Source organism: Heterocephalus glaber, unplaced genomic scaffold (genome assembly GCF_053883595.1).
Source record: "Heterocephalus glaber isolate CG9 unplaced genomic scaffold, H.glaber_assembly_v1.0 deba00001479, whole genome shotgun sequence".
Lineage (NCBI taxonomy): Eukaryota > Metazoa > Chordata > Mammalia > Rodentia > Bathyergidae > Heterocephalus > Heterocephalus glaber.
In genome coordinates, this window is record NW_028258316.1 from 16,540,951 (window position 1) to 16,558,656 (window position 17,706).

At 35.2% G+C, this 17,706-nt stretch overlaps 1 long non-coding RNA gene across 1 annotated transcript; it reads right to left on the bottom strand.

The window, feature by feature from the left end:
• Positions 1–5,636: 5,636 nt before the first annotated feature.
• Positions 5,637–13,831, bottom strand: LOC110350118 (uncharacterized). Its single transcript, XR_002396448.2, has 3 exons — positions 13,471–13,831; positions 13,270–13,384; positions 5,637–5,966 (listed from the first exon to the last, which is right to left on the bottom strand). It is a non-coding gene; the product is annotated as an uncharacterized LOC110350118 (long non-coding RNA).
• Positions 13,832–17,706: the final 3,875 nt, after the last annotated feature.

Consider the following 17,706-nt stretch of genomic DNA (forward strand, 5'->3'; position numbering starts at 1 on the left):
TTGGCCTATTAGTCTGGTTTTCAATCTGTGTATATACTAATTAACTTTATAAGGTCTTGTAAGATAAATAAATGAATCTGAAAAATTAAAAGGGCATGGCCAGAGCAGGGTGGGAGGGAATCAAAAGGTGTTTTGAACATATACCAATCCCTTCCTACAGTGAATGTAATCATTATGCATTCCAAACATGTACTAATAAAAGTAGAAAAACTATTAAAATTAAAATACAACAACAACAAAAACACAAATGTAGAGGTTAAGTGAGGTTGGCTGAGGGAAAGTTTTAAGTTAGGAGTATAAATTCATGAATCCTTAATATTTAAATGGATACAAAATGTACGAGTCTAGACAAGATCCTTAAATATGAAATTAAAGTAAAACAATAAGGATTAAATCACTGTTTAGTTTTTGTTTTGAATACAGCTGCCTCATTTTTTCACTAATTGAAATAATGTAAAAACTGTAATATTAATATATATTTGAACATATGTCTGATTACATTTTTTAGGTCAGTCTTCATATATGGTACTGGATCAAAGAGAGCTATAAACGGATCAAAGTAAATTGTATAATGATATATTATCAGTGAGGATTAATTTCTATTTTCTTAACACAATGAGTATTCTATTGTGATACCTGGAGATTCAGTGAAAGTTTCTAGGAGGGAATGGCATGTAAATTGCTTGCAAAGGCTGAGAAGAAATTTTGCATGTGGTAAAAAGGAAAGTGGGTTCAAGTTTTTTAAGGAACATAATATGGATAGACAGATAATGAAAGACTGTACATTGAATATGGAAAGCAATAGCAGATGAGAAAAGGGATTCATATGAGGCCAGACCCTCATAGATTTCACATTCTCAGTAAGAATTATTTTATTATGTTCTAGAAACACACCACAAAAGGACAGTAGAGGTATCTAGGCAGGAATACATGGTTTAGTTAAATAACTATTTATGGAAAATAGTACAAAGAAAATACAACTCCAGTGAACATAATATGGGTTAAATCCAGGAGATGAGATTGTCTAGAATGGGCCAGGTTTCAGGCAGCTGTAATCACCTCCTTTAGTAATGCAAAGTGTTTGGACAACAGCAGTGCTAGGATGAGGAGAACAGAAGAAATTAAACTGAGAGGTGCTTCTGACATGACATCTAGTGTGAACTTTTATTAATGCCCATTCTTCAACATAAGAATCTGATATTCCCTACCCCATCTCTGTGATTCAGTGCTACTCATAGCCAAGGCAGGCTCTTCAACTGTAAGAGACACTACTTTAGTTAAATAAGCATCTTCAATAGAGCCTTTGTGGTGAAAATCAGAGCTTTATTTATTTGTAAACATTGTACTAATTGTGGAAGAGAATCCTGTGCAATGGAGATTTTGAACTGATCCGCCTGCCTATCCCATTTACTGTCTCTATGATTAACTTCAGCAAGTCTTCAAAATGCTCTTATCTTTAGTGTCTTCAGTTATAAAATCTTTTCTATCAACTCTCTCCCCCCTACTTCAGATAACTCACATATATACATTGAGGCACATATGGGTGTTCTTTACAATAAACTTTGGAAATGTGGTGTTCTTTGGGCTCAAAAAGTGTTTGGGGCCTCTAAATTATTTTGGGAGCATGCGATAAATAAATATATAAGTAAACAAACAAAAATAAATAAAGTGATGGCTTTTTAAGTGTTTTAGGGAATCTGGGTCAATAAAAATGCATACATTGTTATTATTGCAGGCAAATAATTGAAAGCAACTTCTTTTCAATTTTTAAAATTTGTATTCCCTTAGTATTATCACACTATTTCCTTTGCCACACTATGTCTTAAGAGGCATGGAAAAGTAAATTTCTCTCCAGCCCAAACTAAATTTTAAAATCTGAATTAATGAACTTTTACCATATAATCACCCCATTATGTAGACTGACATTTTTAAATTGGTTGGTTTTCACTTGCAGTCCTATTCCTTCCATGTTAATTCCCTATAATGCCCTGATCTCCTGAAACAGAAATCTACTCTAGGACACTAAGACTTTTGACATCAGAAGAAACAAGCTATTCACTTAGAGATTTAAAATTTAGATAAGATGAGAAAGGAGATAAGGACCAGACACTTGAGTTGGGATTTCTATGGATTGCAACCTAAAGAAGTAGAGTTTTTAACGACTCATTTAAAGATCTCAAATGTAGAACTTACTAGTGCATAGTTAATGACTCACATTTTGTGCACTTACTTTTTCATTTAAATACACAAATGTATAGTAACAATTTGTCTAAAGTACAGCATTGGATAGGTATTGAAGGTTAATATAGGCAAACTGTTCTATTCCTCACGAGGTTTTTTTTTTTTTTAAATTTTAAGTTTTTACTATCCTCCATCTTTATAAATTGATATAGAGAAGGAATTATATCATAAAAATTCTACAGCAAAATAGTAGGAGAATAGCAGATGGTCAATAAATTATCCTTGTTTTTTTGTTCATATTAGAGACTAACCAGCTCTTTCTGCTTGTGACTTAGAACACATTTCTGATTATCTTGTAATCTTAACAGAATACATTAAGTAGGCAATGTGTGGAATTTCACATTAATTTACATATGACTTAACATTCTCCAGGCACCCAAATGACCTTCAATTCAATAACTTCTTGATAAAGACAATCTTTCAATAATATCTTATGCAATATTTGTGGGAAGAGAAATTTAAACATTATTCTTATAGGTAAGGTGAACCGAACCTAGTATAGAAGTACCTTTCTTTACACTTACAATAACACTACAAATTAATTCTCAAGTGCAGTAATAAGAAGATATTCCAGGATATACAAAAAGAAGAAATAATTACATGATATCAGATCCAGGAAAGAAGCAGATTCTGTGGCAGATGCAACCTACAAGGCCCTCACCGAAAGGCTGGTGTAGGAGGGCCTGGTTAAACTTTAGATGTCTGGAATTTTCCATGATTGGTTTAAAAGCTTGCTAAGTGCTCAGGAGGTTTTAACAAAGCCTCTCTGGCACTCAGTTTCCTTACCTTTCACAGGAAGGTAGTGATAGCCCTACTACCTACAGTTGATTTCATGCTAAATAAGACCCTATATTAAGTTCTTATCATATTATCTACTCTATATTAAGAACTAAACAACTCTATATTAAGAACTACTCCTATTGCCTCAAATTGAAATACTGTATCAGTTAGTTTATTTTGTATTTCCCACATTGTAAGTTACAAGACCTTTGCTCCTTCACCATTGTGCTAAGATCAGAGAAGAAAATATCAGACAAAGGCCCTTTCTCATAAATCCCTGAACCAATGCCGAAGAAAAGAGTTAAGAAGATGACCTAGGGAAACCTCTCCACAGGAGATTCCCAACTTAGTCTGGGGGTCTCCTGGATGTTCAGAATACATCTCAAAGTTTAAGGTGTGAAGATTTGGTTCCCTGGAATCAAAGAGAAATTCAAAACTGTTTAGCATTCAGAAACCAGCTCCAGCTGTTTCCTCTTGAACAAGTTATTCACTTTCTCCTTGTGTTATCTTGATGGCCTTTGTCCTTCTTTGATAGTATATGTTAGCATGGGTCATATTTCCTCTGTGTTCTCCACAATGCCTGAAACACTGCTGCAGTGTATCAAAAATTGCAACAATTGGTACTGTAATTATTTGAACTCTTTATAAAGTTGGAGAATACTTATTGAACTTCGCTGTGACTTTATTTATAGAAAGGAGAGATACCAAATATAGTACATATTCATTCATTTATTCACTCATTAAATAAAACAAGCCTCAAATGGAACAAAAATTCCTAGTATTTAGATAGTATTTTCAAAATGTCTCACGTGTTTAAATTTGATTCAGTGATCAGTATGTTCTTGTAAGACAGCATGAATAGACCATTTGCTGTCCTATCATTTCCTATTAAATCTGGCACACGATAAATGTTTACACATTTGTCAAATACAGAAAAATCACCCAAATTCTCTGAGTTCCAATTTTCAAGTCTGCAGAAAAAAAGAATTAGGCTAGAAGTATTGACTTCTCAGGATCATTGTGACTATTCAAAGAGAATTTACAGAACATTCCAAAAACTGATTTGCTTACAATTATATATGAATCAGTATACTCTAAAAATATAAAAAATTGAAATGGTAGATCAAATGATTTACTGATGTGTAAGCCATTAAATCAACCCATAAAAGATATGAATGTGTTAAAAGTTCTAGGAGATTTAAAAACACAGATTTACTCTATATCAGTTCAATAATCTAATGGAAGTCAAAAACCTAAGTGTAGAAATAATGTGTAAAAAGAGGAAGTGTTCTGCAATGTAAGCAATAAGCAACCATTAGACTTTTTCTGCCTGAGAAAGAACATTCACAAGCCTAAAAATATCACCTGTCCATTCTAGTTGCTGAAGTATGCCTATTGTGGAGATGGCCACATTAGGGTCTATTAAACTGAAGCAATTAGGTACAGTATTTGCATCATATAAATTCATCTGCCTTATTTCAATCCTGTGCTGATCAGCCATTCTTCCTGCTAAATTATCTTTCCACTTATCTGGTCTATAGGAAGAGAATGTACTCCCCAGGCTGACACAAAACTCAATCTGTATTAGATTTCTATTTCTCAGTGTAAATTGTGCTAATTTATTAATTTATTCTGGTTTTATTCATCAAACTCTTGTAAGCCTTATTAGTGTGAACCAGCATTCTTGAACTCGATAAACTCAGAAACATTTTTAATAATGAGTGATCTAAGACAGGCCACTGAAGGAACAATTTCCAGATAGATTTGTATCTACCAAGGTTGTGTCAACACACGGGCACAGTTGCAAGGCCAAGCAATTGACCGTTGCCAACTAAATTCTGATGTCTTTATTTTAAACTCCACAGCACCTACTGGGTGATTATTATATTTTCTCTGGCTGTAGCTTACTTTCCTTCCTATAATAGTAGGAAGAAATTAATTCACTGAGAAATAAAACTATTTGCCCAAGATTTTATAGCCAAAGATCCTGCTCTGAAGAAAGAAGACTAGGAACATGACTAGGTTTCAGTTCAGAAATAAAAAAGAAAGTTGGTCTTTGAAATGTGCTGCATTTATTCTTTATTAAATTGTAATACTGCAAAAAATCTGTTTGATTATATGAAAAGGTAAGAAATAATTGAATTTATGTCCATCTATTTCTGGATTTTCTCCACTGTTATCCAATATAGAATTAAATTAAGGAGAAAAAGGCTAAACTTGAATCCCTCCCTTTCCATCAATACTGAGCTCCATGTTGTACCATATTCCTCCATTCCTCTCCTCTTTCTTCTCTTGCCAAAGATGCACTTTTATTATGGGTGAATTATACTTCATTATATCATAGGAGCACTGGTCTATGATATAATTATTTGCATAGAAGTTCCCAAGGTTGAAAATAGCCACTAGAATTAATTATTGAATTAATTAAAAACAAGTTTTCACAAAGAACAAGTAATCCAAATATTTTACTTTTAGCAGTGAAATAATTGGAAATTAAAACAATCTCATTCACAATAACATTGCATAAAAATTAGAAGTGTTTAAACAATAATTATGTAAGATGTATACATTGAAATCCACAGAATATTGCTAGAAGAAATTGAAGAATGGCATAAATAAGTGGAGACTCCTTTTGGATTTGAGGATCCTGACTCACTTAGGATTTTGATCATCTTTTCCTCTTGCTCTTTTCAGATTTTCTGTCTTGTTTTGATTAATTTATTTTCCTCCCCCATGATTCTGCTTAGACTCCTTTGTCTTACCAAGAATAAGGTCCATTCTGGCCCGGTTGCTCAATGATCTTGAGTTCCAGTGCCAAATGCCAACAATTATTTCTTTATGCCACTCTCACATCTTGAATTATTGTCTCCTGTAGGGGATCTTCATGTTTTCCATAAGCCAGTTCCTCTTTCTGGAATGCATTTCATCTTTCTCCCATGCTTTACCTGTTGGAAGATGTATTATCTTATCTACAGGATCCAAGTTCAAAACTCCTACCCTAAATGATGAAGTCCAACTATCTAAGATCAATTTTTTTGTATTGTTAGGTTTACCTCAAGAAACAAGTTTTTATGGCAAGAATATGTAAGAAAACCTTGGAAACAATCATTAAGTGAAATTCTTAGAAATAAGGAAAATAATCTAGGTACTGGGAGATGTATAAATGACTTTCTCAAATGGTTTTGACTTTCTCGTGGCTTTTGTTTCTTACAAGCCTTTTACTTCCCTATGGTGTCTTTATTCAGCTTCTTTTGCTTAATTCTTTTTGGACTCCAGATTTTAAAATATCTGAGAGGAAATCTAATAGAGTTCACTTAATCTTCCATCTTCCTTTGTCTCTGAACAACTCTTTCAGAAGATGTATTTATGATTTAAACAAAGATGCCACTGGAATTTTTTGTTAAACTTAATCTGATGGATTCATTTTCAACAAAGCAGAAAGTATGGAATACGTTCACTACTAAGATGGTGACTACATATTAGATGATACGCATGTGAAAGACACTGGGCGACTGCTATACTGAAAGAGGGCATCCTAACAACAGACTTACAGGGTGGCTTTGCTTTACCAATAGAAGGAGATCTTGGAGAGACATTTCCAATTTTTGGAGCTTAGACATTTCTGAATCAAACATTCAGGAGAAATATGGGTGTTACCACTACAAAGCAAACCTGGATTAATGAATGTTTCAAAGGATTTGCATTATAATGTTTATTTTTTAAGTCATTATTATCAGTGATCCACTGAGTAAATCCATGGCTACATAAGGAAGGCTGTAGTTTGGTTTTAAAATGTCTCCCAAAAGCCCATGTGTCCAGCTTGTGCTCTGGGAAGATCATGGAAACTGTGACATGTGGCCTAGTAGGTGGTCTTCTGATCACTGGAAGAGGGCTCTTATGGGAACAGAGGGACCAAAGCATCTTCTTTCTTTACTCTCTGTTGTCCCAGCCCTCAAATGACTATTTCTGCTCTGCTACATCCTTCTGTGATGAGGTACACCCACTCCCTTACCTCAGTGTCCTAAAGGCAATGGGTTCACCAAAGCATAAACTGACACCTTCACATTTGTAAGCCACAATAAACATTTTTAAACTGTCTCGAGCATTTGCTAGAATAAAAGAAAGCTAACTAGCTCATAAAATTGGTATCAAGAACTGGTTTGCAAGAGGGGCTTGATAGTTTGGAGAAGTGGGTTAGAAAAAACCTGCAAGGTTTTTAATGAGAGCTTCACATTTTCCGGTACCAGGGATGGGACTCAGACCTTTGCATTTGCCAGGCAGGTGGTGTACCACTGAGACACATCCCCGGCCCTTTGCATAGAGTTTAACAATCCATTTTGACCATTCAGAAGAACAAAAGAAAGGCAAGAATGTAACAATAAAAGTGATGTTCAGGAGTTTCAATTGGAACCGTGGGTTCTACTGAGAATTAGAATAAAGTCTAAACTTGTTACACTGTGGCAAGGAATTTGGGGGCATTTTGTCCATGTTCTAATATTTGTGAGAGAGTAAGCAAAGAACAACAGACAAGTTTGCATAGTGGTGAAAATTTCAAGTCACCACAGTATTCAGGCTGCTGCTTGAGTATTAGCAGATGCATTTCTCAACATTTCAGTGAGAATCAGGAGCAAAGAAAAGCAGAACAGAAAGATTTGACAAATGGGCAGCCTGGCCAGAGCAAGAGCGAGCATTTTAAAGTATATCTAAAGAGGATGCAGTTTCTAAAATGATTAGTGGTATTAAAGCCTAGCCCTTTGCACTGTGATGATAGGAAAGTTGTCTTGAGAGCATCTTGGGAAATGACAAGATTCTGCCCATAGCAGACTCAAAATTGTAAATGTGAAAATTTGTTTCAAAAAATTGTCAAGGTAGAAGCCTTTGAGAAGAGAGCTCTGGGAAGCCCTATGTTTCCCCAAAGTCCTAGGTATTCATTTCTCTGTGTTTAACCATGGAGACTCTCAGGGCCCCACAGCAATCACTGTTTAAGCAATCCCAGCTACATCGCCCAGCAGCAGCAGACTTTGGCTTCATCCAGGTGGTGCTAGTTTTCCAGGAATGAAGACTAGAAGAGTTATGGAAATATGGAGGCTTCCTCCAAGATTTCACAGGAAAGCTAGGAAGCTAGCAAGTATTTAGAAATATTAGAGTCCTGAATGCTGTCCCTGCAAGAGCCATGTGTGAAGTTATGAGAGTGAAGCTGAAGGAAATTTAAATGGAGACCTAAGGAAGGTAGAGGGGCTGCAAATATGGAATGCCTGCCAAGGGCAATACCAGGCAGCATACAAAGATCAGTTTAAGAGAACAGTGGCCCTGTGGGCTGCAAGGAACAAGGCCATAAGGGTAGAGGCGCTTAAGCCCTTGGGAGCCCACTTCCTGACACAGTGTGCCCTAGATGTTAGATGAGGAACTATAGGGCTTAATGTTTGCCCTGCTTAGTTTTGATCTAATCTCTCCTTGCTATTTCAATATTTATCTCTTTTAGAATGGAAATAGTTACCCTGTGCCTTTCTATCATGCAAGTGTGTGACCTTGATTCTTACTCCTACTCCAAGATAAGTTTGCCTGCAGAGTAACAGAGAAGCCATTGGTCTTAGACTTTTGAGCAATACTGGAAAGGTTAAGACTAAGACGTTTAGTAGTATGCTAAATTCATATTCATCATGAGACGAACATGAGCTTTTCAATTTCAGGAGTAGAATGTTATTGTTTAAATCTTCAATGTCCCCCAAAGGCCCATGTGTTAAAGACTTAGACCTCAATGTGTGAGCTTGGAGAGGTAGTTGAAAGTTTATGAAGTGAGATCTACAGGGAGGCTCTTGGTCTTTGGTTATTTGCCCTGGAATTCTACGTGGGACCCCAGCCATGTACTACCTTCAATAGCCTTCTTCATAAACTCTGCTTCTCACCTATGAGGTAAATAGTTTTGCTGTACTGTGAGGTCCTGTGATATGCCTCATCTTCTCAATCAAAATTGTAAAAGCAGCGGGTTTATCCGACCATGGACCAAAGCCCTCAAAAGTGTAAGACAAAATAACCTTTTTCTGTATTAGTTGAATTTCTCAAGTGTTCATAACAATAATGGGAAGCTGACTAACAAAATGAACAACTGAAGCAAGAAGTTGAATACTTTCATTCTGCGGGAATAAGCCAAGGAATAACCTATTATTTTGAATTTTGACCAATAGGATGCTGATAACATCATTATAGCAAATGTATATTTGCATTACTAAGCTAAACTATTTTCTGTACTCATTTCTTGTATCTGATATGCTCACCCAGCTAAATGTACACTTTAAGTGAGTTTTGTTGGTCTCACCCATTCCTTTGACTAATCATTGCTCTCCAGTGAAATAGCCTTCCATCACTTCCTCTTTTCTTGTGAAGCTGCTTCTCACCTGTCCATGTCTCTTTCTCCACTAGTGTTTTTCTTGGGCATCTTCTACAACATAGCTACCTCTCACTTCACATTGATAGGAAATATAGAGAGTCAAATTCATCTGTAGTTCCAACTCTGTTCTACACCAATTCCCAGGGCCGAAACAGACACACACTTCACAATCAATTCATATTGGACAGATAATAAATGACTTTGCATGGTGTCATATCTATTTCTTATTTTGAAGGTTATCTTTGGGAGAATTATGAACATATATTTGGCTATGGGGATCATATATTTTTCTGACTTTATCACTCGTAATTACTGACTCAAATTTTTTTCATTTGAGTTTTTGTGGTTAAGCAAATCAGTTCCAATAATTGAGTGATTAGTAGCCAAATAGCTCCCAGTCAGTTGAGTTGCATTTTGAGTAGAATATAGTTTCTTCTCATCCTCTGTGGCTGAATATGATCTTTCAGGTGCTTACTTTCTGCCTGAAGACCTGTTTGTTTCCCTTGAGAATGAGCTCATGATTATGGAAGGGTGAGATTTTGTAAAGGGAAAGTACTGTGTAGAACTTAGCAATTTTGGATGCATACAATTTAATAAAAGTGCTTTGAGCTGCTTAAAATATCAAAGGAATCATTATATTTCTGTCTCTGCTTTCACAATGAACCTACAGCAAAGGGAGTCAAAAGTTATCTCTTTTCTTTTTAAAAGTCTTCAAGATCTATTCAACATTAGAATAACAGGAATATCCTCTGGTTACTAAACTCCACCCTTGAGTATCCTTTGCCATTAAGTACTTCCTCCTTTTATAGATTAACCTATTCTAGTAGAATCTTGACACTAACATTCTCCTTATCTGGATTTGAGTCCTGAGAAGCTTGACTGCTTCCTACCATTTTCATCTCATCCTTTTTCTCTGGTAAAAATCACATTTGTCTTTAAACCTTTGTATAAGTGTCATTTCCCCTGCTGCAACCCAAAACCTATTACAGTGTGTAAATGCCATATGACTATGTCATACCCGACACTGCACACTCTCTCACGCATTAAAGTACATGGTATGGTTTAACATACTACTAAGTTTTCCAGGTGCTTAACACAGGCTCCATGTCTTCTCTCTCTTTGTGTCCCTCAGGACTGAATGATAATAAAGTAGTTCATTTTGAAGTATGATAGATATTAGTACTTAGTTTGGCTTCTAGTGTAGGAGAAATGGGCTAGTTTAGATGAAGAGGCAATATTGGTAATCCTGAAAAACAGGGAAAATTTTCTGGTTTTAGCCAGAAAGTTAGAACCACCTTAAACAAAAACTCATTTATGTCAAAAGCCATTTATAATGGAACAAACACAAACATGAACACAAATTTTTAGGAATTTAAAAATAAAAGGTTCTGAGTATCTTTGTAAATCCTACAATCAGTATTCATATGTACTGGTAAAAGCATAAGTACTTGGGCCAGGGATTTAGCTCAGTGGTTCCGCCGCCTGCCTCGCAAGCACGAGGACCAGAGTTCGATCCCCGGTACCAAAAAAAATTAAAAAAAAAAAAAGCATAAGTACTCTCCTTCTAAGACTGGGGACAACATGAGGACCCCCACTCTCGTCTCTCTTATCAACATAGCATGCACTTCAGTAAGGCTAAATAAAGAAACAAAAGGCCTACAGATCTGAAAGAAAAAAAGTAGCCTTATTTACAAATAATTGTCTATTTTAAAGAGTTTTAAAAACAACTTCTATAGTAACTGAGTTCCAGTATAGTTACAAGAAAGAAGAGTAATGCACAAAATAAATTGCAACATCACTTATTTTTGTACTAACAGTAAACACGTGGAATGAAAAATCAAAAACAATACTATTTGCAATCATTCTAAAGATGCAATTTTTAAATTTATCTGTTAAAATTAACTGTTGAATGTGAAATGTTTTAGAATGTCCATGTCCATATCATAAAATATTTGTGAAGGAAATTAATGAATACTTAAATGGATACACGTGTATACCATGTTTATAGATTAGAAATTTAACATAATAAGGCATCTATAAATTGATCAACAAAATGTTCTATAGGTTTAATATATTTACTGTCAATCTTCAGCAAGGTTTATTGTAGACACTGACAAGCTTATTCTAAAATGTGTGTAAAAAGGAAAAGTCCTAGAATGGCTAAAAAATCTTACAAAAGGATAAATTGCAGCAATTACTCTACTTGATATTAGGGACTGACACAGAGTTACAGTCATCAAGACGGTAATACACTGATAAAAAGATAGATCAATAGAACAGAATAGAGAATTCAGAAATAGACTCATACAATATTCTGAACTGATTTTTGAAAAGGCTCAAAAGCAAATCAATGTAGCAAAAAAAACCATTTCAAGAAATGGTCTTGGAGTAATTGGACATTTATAGGAGGAAGAAGAAGAAAAGAAAGAGCTGGATGAAGTAGAAAAGGCAAGGGGCAGAAAAGAGAGATGAGGAGGACAAAGGTAGAGTGTGGAGGAGAAAGAAAGCCATTTGACGTAAGTCTCACGTCGTATGTAATTATTTCAAATTAATAGTGATTTAAATATAAAACAAAGTGTTAGGAAAAGGGGGGTGTCTTTAGGATTTAGGGCTAGGTAAAGAATTCTTATACTTGATATCAAATCATGCCTCACAGGAAGAGAAATCAGTAAGTTGAATCTTGTTAAAAATCTCAGGTAAAGGGGGACGTGTACCTAGGGCTAGGTGAAGAGTTCTTACCCTTGATATCAAATTAGGACTCAGAGAAGGAAAAATGAATAAAATAGACCTTGTTAAATTTAAAACCTTTTATTTTGTTGTGGTTCATTTTAAGAACATGTAAAGTAAGCCACAGCCTGGGAGAAAATGCTTCCAAATCACGTCTCATTATAAACAATTAGAAGTATCTTGAATATACTTTTAAAACCTCAAAACTCCAAAGTAAATAAATACAATTAAAAATGAGCAAAAGATAAACTGGTAGGAAAATACGAATTTAAATCACAGGCTCTATGACCTAGGCTCTGGGATTGGCTGATATGATTGAAGTGGGAAATTATTTCTCAAATTAATAGGGATGCTCTTCTTAGACACTATCTACTGAGAATATAATAAATGATGGCAGATCATACCTAAATTCCCAACAAATCTTTTCACCTGACTTTTATTTCTACAGGCCTGGGAACATCAGAAATCGATATGTAGAAACTTAGCAGAAGGAGCCGAAAAAGATTTGTCCTGACACTATGAGGCCATGGAATATTCCCTTAAGCAAATCAGGTTGGAAAAAAAAAACAACTGGTTTGGTTACTGAACATGACTGCACAATTTAGGAAATAATTGGTTTATATTTTATTTAGTGCTTCATTCACTGAGGTTGTTTCTCAGAGGTAACAGGAAACAAATCTTCATAATCAAAGCAAAATAGAATTACTGGAAATTACCTCAATAAATTTACCATTTTCAGGGCTATCTGGAGATTCAGGTTTAGAATTTCAACTACAAAGTATGGGACAGATGGTTAGCAAACTGGGGTATTACAGTGCTTTAGCACCAGAAGTAGTTTGATGATAACATTGTACCTGTAATTCCCAAACCCCACCTCTTTCTACCTTCAATCAAATACAAAAGCCTAGGATGGAATATCTCCTTGGTTAACTTTGGGTCACATGCCCTCTGCTGTGTGTATGAAGTGGGAAAAGGGTAATCTAGTCTCTAGTTTCTGTGGAGGAAGATAATCATCTTGAATTATGATTTGTATTAGTTCCTTGTTGGTGCATAAAAAGTATTATAAACTGAACAATTTAAACACACATTTTTAAACTTCTAGCTCTGTAGATCAGAAGTGTCAGTAAGCTTACCTGGGTTTGCTCCTCAGGGTCTTGCAAGACTCCAATCAAGCTGTTGCTAAGTTGAGCTCACTTTTTGAGTCTCTTCAAAAAATTGTCTACTAAGCTCTTCAGGTGACTCAAGTTCCTAGTAGAGAACAAAAGTCACAATTTTCTTGCAGGATTTCAGTTAAGAGTCACTTTCTGCACTTAAATAAAACACACAGAACTTACATATGATCTCCACTGTGTTCTTGCTAAAGATTCTTAGGTCATGCCCAGTTTGAATATCACTGATTTCCTCTTCTGTGATTAGTTAGAGAAGGAAGTAGATGTGGATTTTAAAGAGATCATGTTGATAGATTAGATCCAAACAGATAATCTCCTTGTTTTAAGTCAGTGAGTCAAAGCCTTAATTTTATACTCAAAATCCCTATTTCCATGTTAGGTAACATATAACTGCATAGCATAGGGAGCCACTTAGAAATCTGCCTACTACAACTTTTACCCAACAATGAAGAAATTATCCTGCCAACAATATCAAGGTGCCATTAAAAAGGAAGATGTACTAAGTAAACAACAAAAGCAAGAAAGATTTTTTTTTTCACTCAGTGTAGTTTTATTCCTTTGTCCATGGTTTGTAAATGCTGATTTGGTGATGTCACAATTGGTGCTGTTCTCCAGTTGGGAGGGGAGATTACTTAGCATAAATCCTACACACCTCTAAGGGTCCTGGGCTATCCAGTGGCAATAATGACCCTAATTCTTTAGAAAACAAGCAAGATTTAAAGATATTAATATATGCTGCACTGATTAAGTATGTAAGTTTTTATTGATATGTACAAATATAAACATGCAAATATGTGTTTAACAATGATAAAATATTAATATGTACTGCTCTTGGAATATCATGCATGGGATGTCACCCATAAGAAGCCCAGTGGATCCCCGGTGCCAAAAAAAATAAAAAAAAGAAGCCCAGTGGACTCTGACATGATATAACAAATCACTGAACATCAAGACAGAGGACCTGGACTAATTTCCCTGCTCAAAAAATAATAACTACCTTTATCTGGGACTCTTGTTCCTTCAGATACAAAATAAAGAAAATTTGACTAAGATATCTCTAAAAATATTTCCAACTCTGACACCAAAATCTATTGCCAAGTCCTCTGTTTGTGAGCCTTAGTATTTCTACATACTAGAAAAGTTACAAGGAAATTACTACATGCTCAACTATATTTCCAGTAATTTTGTCTTTTTATATTCTTTTGGGAAAGTTTCTGCAATGAGTCCCATTTTACAAAACCATAGATGTGAGCTATTAGAAATATATTTTGGATGCCATATCCAAAGAAGAGATTAAGTATTTGCATTCTGCCTATAGTGAAAGATGTTCATTGTTTCATTGTTTACAGTGAAGGGAAGTATATCTCCTAAATGGAGAATTTTTAATTAACTTATAAAACATTAATGGAATATGATAGAGAGTTGAAGAATTATGTCACAAAAGTTTGCTTTCAATCAGGAATATGTTTAGTGCATGCATATATATATATATTACTAGTCATTAAAATATGCAGGAATATATGTTATTTTTACAGTACAAAAATACAAAATTTAAGATTGCTAGGAATATCATAAGTACCCCCAAATTAAGAATACATATGATCAGATATTTATTAATGACCCTCAGTAGCTTTATCTTATTAAAAAAAAGAAACCAATACTTTTCATTTTCAAAGTTATTTTCTCACCATTAGATGACACTCACTGTCAGAAATCAATTAGTTCAATTAACACCTGCTTATGGTGACAATTGTAATATAGATATATGAGAGAAAAGACAAGTGTTTGGTGCTACATTAAACCTTTAAGCAAACTTTTGTTAATACCAATTTAATATCCAACCTTGATGTTATCATGTACGTTTCCATTTTATGACTTTTGCTACAGTATATTCTGTTCCAGTTTGACCCACGTTTCTTGACTTGTAGCTTCTGAATCCGCCTCAGGACTACAATGGATGTTTACTACATTCTAGATTCTGCGTTCATCTACAGCTGTCTCTTAGATTTGGCTTTGGATTTACTCCTTGTAGAAGCAGACGTCTTGAGATAGCTCCAGTCACCTTCTTCTACCTATAGTACTTCAGTACTGAGTGACTCCTTTCCAAGGATACTCTTTCGAACTGAGGGCATAGTTTCCTCGCAGAAAGGCAACTATTTGTTTGTTTGTTTGCCAAACCATAGATTATTACCAGAAGGTGAGATCAAGATTAGGATCCCTAGGGGCCGGGGCCGGGGATTTAGCTCAGTGGTTTCGCCGCCTGCCGACTGGTGCGCAAGCGCAAGGACCGGAGTTCGATCCCTGGTACAAAAAACAAACAAACAAACAAACAAACAAAGATTAGGATTCCTGACACCGGATATAAAGTGAGTAGAAGGAATTAACTGGTTAGCTACCTGAACTTATAAAGCTGAAAGAGGGAGTAAAGGAAGGATTAGCCAACAGTCCACTACTGAGAAGGAAGCAATGCCAGAAAAGTGGACAGCTCAGGCCTAAAACCCGGATTGAGTAATGTCCTCTGGAGGATTGAGATCCTTAACATACAGGTGTTGATAAATAACATAAAGCTGGACATAGAATCCTAAAAGAGCTTAAGACAGGCAAAACACCCCATTACAGTGAAGCACAGTCCCCAGGAAGTGGGTCCTGAGCAAATATTATCAGATAGTATATAACACCCCAGAGGTTAGAGTACCAGACCTCCATAATCTCCGTGGCTAGACATAATCACCCGTGTAACATTTCTATCACAAATCAAAATCATTCTCCTGAAAACAAAGCCTAACAGATTGAAAATTTATTAGCATCTGTTGTGTTGTGATTATAGCTTTTAAAATGATTCATATCACATGTGTAAAATACACAAATACATTTCATCATTGCAAAATACATGGCATTTTGGTTGTATATAATGAAAGATTTTATCTAACACAGGATGCTGCTTTTTTATTGCTCCTTGCCAAGAGAATGCTTGGAATGCTATTATTGGTGCAATATAATAATAAAACGAGATTGCACCCAATACAAAAGCCAGAAGGACATCCATATTGAAGGAAGTAGATTAATTGATTTCTCTGAAGATATAAACTGCTCTTTTGTGAATTTAACTTTAAGAATGCGGGCTATATGAATAACCGTATTTTTACATACCCATTCTCCAAATACAGTTTCACCGATACAAATAAATCTATACCTTTTCCCAAGAAGCAGAAAGGGTTACATTTGTTTTTATTGATCTTACATGACTTTCAAAGTCCCCCACATTACTAGATTCAGCTGTGCCAACTGTGAATAGAAAACTTTCAAAGAGTAGCCTTGAGTTACATTAAATATTTGAGTTTCATAAAAGCTAATTTCCATTTGTTGCTCAGTAAACAAATCCAAACAAGATGTAGATCTATAGTGATTTAGACTACATAGTGGTTTGTATCTCTCTTAGAGAATTATAACTGTAAGGTAAAATGAGTTTGTGAAATTCATTTTTTTTATTAGTACGTGTGTGTAGTACATAACGTTTACAGTCTTTTTGGGAAGTTGGTACATGTACACAACATATATAAATTCTTGTTTTTGACACCTTTCCCATCCCTCACTCCTCCTCCACTCATCCCTTGACCCCTCCTATTGTGTGTGTGTGTGTGTGTGTGTGTGTGTGTGTGTGTATTTATTTGCAGTTCATAATGTTTACATTCCTTGTATGGAGTTCGTGCATGTACAAAACATATCTCACTATTTTCCTTTCTCATCCTATTCTTCCCTGCCCCCTCCAACTCATGATTCTCTTCCCCTTTGAGGTAGATCTATCTCCCTACTTCCTATTAGCAATTTATTTTGTTCTTTATTTTTATTCTAGATTTCTCATATAGGAGAAACAATGTTATATTTAAACTTGTATGTCACTTAATGCTATGGTCTCTGAATCCATTTTCCTACAAATGACTCAAGTTCAACTTTCTTTATGGTGGAGTAGAACTCTATGAAATGTATTCTTATAAACAAGAAATAAACAAAGAGATCCAAGTGGTGTTGCAACTCACTGCATGTAAACAGTAAGTAACTGGCAAATTAATGGATAAATAAGTGAATGGGATACACAATGGAGGGAAAGATGCGTGAAGATTTATTCTGCTCTTCATACAGGACACATTTCCTGATCCTGAAAACAGAGGCTCCTTGGAAGCAAGTATAGGGTCTGAGACTTTAGCTTCTGAAAGGCAGCTGTAGGAGTAAAATCACCAAGTCTTCAGGACATGAAACATGTGACTTCAGACAAGATATCTATCTACATTGTAAAAAAGGAAATATTAATAATATTTACTCTATGCTGTTGTGGTTATTATATGAGTTAACATATGTTAGGTGCTTGGAATGCCATTTGACACATGGTAAGTTCCATGCGAA